Source organism: Momordica charantia (assembly GCF_013281855.1).
Source record: "Momordica charantia cultivar OHB3-1 chromosome 2 unlocalized genomic scaffold, Mcharantia_2.0 BLBB01000002.1, whole genome shotgun sequence".
Lineage (NCBI taxonomy): Eukaryota > Viridiplantae > Streptophyta > Magnoliopsida > Cucurbitales > Cucurbitaceae > Momordica > Momordica charantia.
Genome location: NW_028275160.1, coordinates 15,715,431 through 15,721,669, shown reverse-complemented (window position 1 = coordinate 15,721,669; position 6,239 = coordinate 15,715,431). Strand labels below are relative to the sequence as shown.

General features: G+C 34.0%; 1 long non-coding RNA gene across 1 annotated transcript; it reads left to right on the top strand.

Moving 5' to 3' along the window:
• Positions 1 to 3,918: 3,918 nt before the first annotated feature.
• LOC111024110 (uncharacterized) lies at positions 3,919 to 5,851 on the top strand. The gene is made up of 5 exons (XR_002603273.2): positions 3,919 to 3,971; positions 4,075 to 4,150; positions 4,285 to 4,351; positions 4,712 to 4,979; positions 5,450 to 5,851. It is a non-coding gene; the product is annotated as an uncharacterized LOC111024110 (long non-coding RNA).
• Positions 5,852 to 6,239: the final 388 nt, after the last annotated feature.

The window sequence follows — 6,239 nt, the reverse complement described above, 5'->3', positions numbered from 1 at the left end:
TTATAGCCGTTGTATCCATCTATAAAACAGTAATACTCCTGACCAGTTAATCTGCCCAACGTCTGGTCAATGAAGGGTAAGGGAAAATGGTCCTTCTTGGTGGCTTTGTTGAGTTTTTTTGTAGTCCATACATAATCTTCATCCAGTAATACTACTGTGGGAATGAGTTCATTCTTGGTGTTCTCTATCACTGTCATTCCTCCCTTTTTCGGAACATATTGTACAGGACTGACCCACCCGCTGTCAACGATTGGATAGATGATCCCAACATCTAGCCATTTAAGTTTTTCCTTTTTCACCACTTAATTCATCGTTGGGTTCAATCTTCTTTAAGGATCCACTGAGTTCTTAATCTCTTCTTCTAGAACAATTTTGTGCATGCAAAAACTGGGACTTCTCCCTTCGATATCCGCTATTGTCCAATCGACTGCCCTTCGCTGTTCCCTTAACACCGCCAGTAGATCTTTCTCCTTTTTTTTCACATAAGTTTGCTGTAATAATAATGGGAGGGCTTTAGAAGTACCTAGATAAGGGTACTTCAAATGCCAGTGCAAAGCTTTAATTTTAATGGCTAAGTTTCCAGCTCGTACAATGTCTTCCTTCCATGGTTCTAAATAGAGCAAATTCTCAATTCTACCGAATGCATAAGAGTTGGGAAAATATGAAACATCAAAACCATGTAATTCATTAAATGGGAGGGGTTATAATTACATCCAATAAAAAGAAAGAAACAAGAAAAATGGAGGGAAAATTCTAAAAAAAACCGCACTCTCTTCAACTGCATTGTAATATTGTTTAAACTCTTGGTCAGTCATCCCATCCTCACTTCCGTTTGGGCTAACGGCATTGAATCCCTTGTTGGCATCGAACTAACCTAGATAAATCCTTGCTTGATAATTAAATCAAAGGTTATAATAATGTGCAGAAAAAATGAAAGAAAAGTAAAAAACTATGCACTTGTACTATGTTTCCACAGTCAAACAAATAAAAAAAAAGTACTACTACACTTAAACTTGGTATGTAACTACACCATAGCAGCAAACAACATTCAAAAACCAATATTGAAAAGTTTTCTAATTAATCCATACAACAACAACGAAGTAAATACGTCTAATTATATATGAAAGAAGATCATCTATGTGAGGGGGCAAGCAATGGGTTTGAGCTTGGTTTCAAAACCAAATCATCATAAGATATCAAATGAAACATCGACGATTGCAACTTTGGGTATTGGAAAATGCAGATTAAAGATTACTTGAACTACAAAAAGGTGCGAACGATTAGCTGGAATGAAGCTTGAAGATTGGGAAGGTATGGATGAACAGGCAGTTGCAATTATCAGGTTGTGTCTATCAATGAATGTGACAAGTCTCGTGGAAAATGAGACAACGACGATAAGTTTGATGAATGCACTGACGAACAGGTATGAAAAACCCTATACCAATAATAAGATATATCTTATTAGAAGATATTTTAACATTCGTATAGATGAGAATGCTTCTGTGAATTCCCATATAAATGAAGTGACTACTTTAATCAATCAGTTAGTGTGTCTGAAGATTACATTTAGTAATGAGCTTAATGCTATTTTATTGTTGACTTATTTGCCTGAAAATTGGGAAACGATGAAGATAGTTGTGTCTAATTCGTTAGGAGATAAGAATTTAAAATTTACAGAAATTTGTGATGATGCAATTGCTGAGGAAATTCGCAAGAAAGAAAGTGGAAAAGAATCTAATTCTGGTTCTGCATCTGGCTCAGCATTTGCTGTTCAGAAAGGTAAAGAAAAGGTTGATTATGATGATAGACAATATAAAAATAGCAGGATGAATGGAAATAGAGAGATCAAATGTTATTACTTCCACAAGAAGAGCCACTATAAGATGCATTGTAGAAAATTGAAAGAGGATCTGAAAAATCTGGAGGCAAATGTAAACGTAGTTGTGCATGATGCTCTTGTTTGTGTTGATAGTAACACAACACCAGTAGGTCAGTCATGATAATGGGTAATAGACAGTGCAGCTTCAATACACATCTCTTCAGATATGAGATTGTTCACATCATTCACTGCAAGCAACTATGGCATGGTGAGGATGGGAAATGGTAGGCTCTCCAAGACCAGAGGAATTGGAGATGCCTGAAGACCGAAACTGGGACTGAGTTAGTTCTGCGAGATGTCAGATACGCACCCAGCATCAGAATGAATTTAATATCTGCAGGGAAGTTAAATGACGATGGCTACAGAAGTGAGTTTGCTGGAAACATGTGGAAACTCACTAGAGGATCCAAGTTGGTGGTTGTTGGCCGTAGGACATCTACAGTGTACACAGTAAGATTTGGTGTTGCCAAAGGATTAGGGAGATAGATGATGCATAGAGCTGTAGATGGTATAGATGGAGACATGACAGAACCAGCAGTATTGACAACCAGGATAGATCCATCAGTTCAGGTTCAACAATTGGGAGGTCAGGATAAGAAAAAGAAAAAGAGTTCAGTTGGTTGTCAAGTGATAGCCCCAGTTGTCGGACGGTTCAGCCAATTGATGAAGTCTCATAGGCGAAATGATGCATCAAAGAAGAAGATCACAATTGGTGCTAAGGTTGAGGTTAAAGTCTCTAGCTTGGTAACAGATCAGACTTGAGTGGGAGTGTCAAGTCATCGAAGGATAATTCTTTCTTTGGGAGTCGTTGGTAGCGATCGAAGAAGGAAGCGTCGGAAGGTATCACTTAGTTCGAGTGGGAGTACGTGGTTATGTCTTTTACGTCTGGAGACAAGACCACGTAGGTTGTCTAGTCTCAGGGCAAGCACAAATGAAACCTTGGTTGTTTGTCAAGATGATCAGATGTTGTTGTTGTAGTGGGAGGTGAGATTCTCGTTTTGTCTTCAAGTGGGAGATTGTTGGGAAATGGAGACAAAAAATAGGAAATAATCAAAGTGTGTAGTCATTGGCCCAAAGAATATTATGATAGGCCCAAACCTATTTCTTCCTCACTAAGCATTCAACCACAATTTAAAAAACTTTCATTGAAAGATTTTTTTTACTTAGAGATAGAAGCAAACGAGGGAGGTGGCCATTTCCGGCAGAGTTTGCGAGAGAAAGAGAAATAGGACCTGTAGAGCGTCGTCGACAGTCCGTTCTCGTATTTCTTGTGAGGTTTTTCATTCTGTATCCCTAAGTAGCTATTGTAGTAGTGCTTAGAAGATAGGTGGGTATTGTTGTAGCATCTAGAGAGCGTTTTTGAATGACTTCTTCACTTGAATCCGACAAAAATAAGTATCTCTTTGATTCTGATGGATACTATGAACGTGAGAGGAATGAGGAAGAGATCTCCTCTGACTCGTCTGCCCCTATAAACAATAATTATCTGTAAGATGAAGATCAATACTCTCAAGATTAAGAAAAAAAAAAACAATTTCAACAAACAGTCCTCTAAATACGATTCCTTTCAAATTTCTCTTATATATATATATTTTCCATACTAGCATTTGCAACATAATAATTTCATTGTCTAGGCTTAAAACATTGTGTTGTGGGCAACGCAGGGCTCGAAGAGAAATCTTCATGAAAGAGGAAAAAACAGTCATAGGCAGAAAGGAGAGATGAAAGGCAATAGAGGAGCATTCTATATTGGGTTTGAAATGTCACAAACTTTCTAAATGATGCAGAATGGGAGGGCTTTTTTATGGATTTTAAAGGACAAAATCTCGTCTGCCAATACAATTAAATCCCAACTAATATTATTTGTTCAGATCCAGCCATTGGGAAAGTTGTTGGTTTGGAGCAAGGTATGTCCTTTTCAAAGGATTTTGCAAGATATGATTTCAAAGGAAAATTGATGAAACTTCACCCCATGGAAATGGTTGAAACGAATCCTCTATAAAAGCAAAACGCAAGGAGCCATGAAATCACACTTGTGCCACAATATATCTAACTTTTATCTCTCCCTACAACATCTTCTCTTCTTCTACTTGTGCGTCTAAACTTCTTTTATGTCTTCTCTTTCCCTTCTACATGATTCTTCTTTCTTCTATTTAACTTTCTTTTTTTTTTTAATTCCATGCATGCAAATGCAGAAACTACTCTCCCATCCATATAATATTTGAAAAGGTTGAGGTACTCATGAGGACCTTGAACTACAAAAAAATGGAGGTATACTTTTCTTTTTCTTTTTCTTTTTTCCATTTTTTGATAGATCTTTCTTTCAATATATTCTTATCGTAACTTCTTTTTTCTTCACTAATACCAAGAGGGGACTTTAATCTAAGTAACCTTATTGTTGGTAGGAGGTGAAAGCTTTTGACCGGCGAGAACACAATATTCTTATTCCGATTCGAGATCAAGACACATGTAGTGAGTATTGAAAATGCCGTTCTTTTCCAACTTTTTAGCATTTTCGTTTTACATAAATATTTCTTCTATTGGATCTATATTCTTAAATAAGTTTAAACACGAAAAATTGAATATAACTCAACTGTTTCAGACATTTATTTCCAACCAAAAAGTCACAGTTCCAACTCCCACCCCAAATATTGTACTAAAAAAATTAATTCTAAACTCTGTCAAAAAAAAAAAGGAGGTTCGATTCCATGCTCTTTCCTAGTTTCCTTAAGATATCATAGGTTCATGTTGATGTGTTTAACTATATTAACATCTCTTTTATATTTGAAGGTGATTATATTATGGTAATATTAATACCTTTTTTCCTATTAGATTGCTGTTGGGCAATAATGGCGGCAGGGGCTATCGAGTCTATTTACAATATTAAGCATTACGGTCGATACCCAAATAGACTTCAAGCCGCACCTCAACATCTCATAGATTATCTTCAGCCTAACCCAAAAGAACCAGGTTGTAAAGGATGCTATCTGTCATCAATAGTAAGAGCTTTTAAGTGGGTCATAAAAATAATAAAAGAATAGCTCAAGAGAAAGACTACCCATTTAAAGCAGAAAAGGGAGATTGCAAACAAATTGGACTGGTAAAACTGTTACTTTATAATTTATTGCTTTACCTTTTATCCAAATTTATAAATAATTCTATTTTATTTCTAATAACTTGTTTAATCTATTTATTTGCAGCAATTGATAAGTATTCGTTATGATGAGAAAATAAGTATTCATAAGTTAAATTTCAAGATTAAGGATCAACCCTTAAGTGGTGCTATAAATAACTTTTATTTGCGAAATAAGTATTGATAGGTTAAATTCTAAGCTTAACGATCACCCTATTCGTGATACTATAAAAGTTATTATTTGAAAATGGTAAGTCAGATACTTGTACAAATATATATACTTTTTTATGATAATTATGGAAAAAGAAATAACATATTTTGGAATTTAAAAACATTTTTTTTAGAATTAATGACTATTAATTGAGTATCTTAATGAGTAAAATCTCTTGAATATATCTTATTTGTCGGAGTTAATTTTTTTAATTGAATTGTTGTAGGAAATATATTCTGGTACTTTACTGGACACTCATCCTTGGCACGCGGTCCTCATAGTAGGTTGTGGAGAAGAGATAAGAAGAGATGTTACTGCAAAATAAGCCAAAATCATGTTGATACCCTGAGGTCCCAAATATCTGTTGGAAATATTTTCTTATCCAAAGATATAAGTGGAAAAAGAGAGTGATGGAGAAGACAACGATGGTAACAAATATTGGATTATTAAAAATTATTGGGGAAAGGATGGGGAGAAAAGGTTACCGTAAAATAAGCCAAAATGTTGTGATACCCCATAAGGTCCAAAATATCTGTTAGAAAGATTTTCTTATCCTAACATATAAGTGAAAAAAAAATGATGGTGAGAATGTGTAATATTTTTCCACTATTTAATGAAGCATTTTATGTTCATCCACAATTACATACTTTTGTTTTTACTAGTTTTTTTAATACAATCTTAATTTGATTTTATTATATATTTATGTAAACTTTAATTAAAAAAGTTCAATATCTATCAAATATTATAGTTTTTTATATTTATCAAAAATATTTATAGTTTTTTATATTTATCAAAAAAATAAATTATCTATAAAATAGTAAGTGGTTTTTTAATATAATTTAATAATTATTCATTATTTCTAAAGTTTATTAATAATTATTAAAATAAATGGTTCACCAGTTGACAAACTTAACTTAAAATTTGTAATTAGTCTTTTTTTTCCGTCTTTTAGAAATGAGACATATATTATTTATGTTGAAATTAATATATCTTTTAATTGGTATTTAACTTGCGAT